Here is a 417-nt window from a genome sequence, read left to right as displayed (position 1 = left end):
GCCGCGCTGCCCACCTCAGTGCAGCGTCCTCTCCCGGCTCCTGGGCTTCCCGCCCTCGGAGGAGTGAGGGGGCAGGGGCGAGGTTCCTGCCTCGATAGCCTGGGTGGAGCAATCCACCAATCAGCGCTGCGATCCCGGGGCCCTGCCCGCCAATGGGCGGTCAGAAGAAGATAAAAGGGCGGGGGAGGGGCGGAGCCCCCTGGTTGCAAGTTGGCCAGCGGAAGACCCGCCCCGCCCCGCGGGGATTGGCTACCCTGGTTCTCCAGAGCGCCACTCAGCAGCCTGCAGTGAGCACCGCGGTTCTGTGGGTAGTTTTCCAGCCGCTGGTGAGGGAGTCGACCCGCAGGAGCTGGTAGCTCTGAGCCCGGGTCGGTCTGTAGGGTGGACGTGGCCCTCCTGCCCCCTGACAAAGTGTCT

Source organism: Phyllostomus hastatus, unplaced genomic scaffold (assembly GCF_019186645.2).
Source record: "Phyllostomus hastatus isolate PE091 unplaced genomic scaffold, TTU_PhHast_1.1 phas_scaffold_129, whole genome shotgun sequence".
Lineage (NCBI taxonomy): Eukaryota > Metazoa > Chordata > Mammalia > Chiroptera > Phyllostomidae > Phyllostomus > Phyllostomus hastatus.
This window is presented reverse-complemented; position numbering follows the sequence as displayed.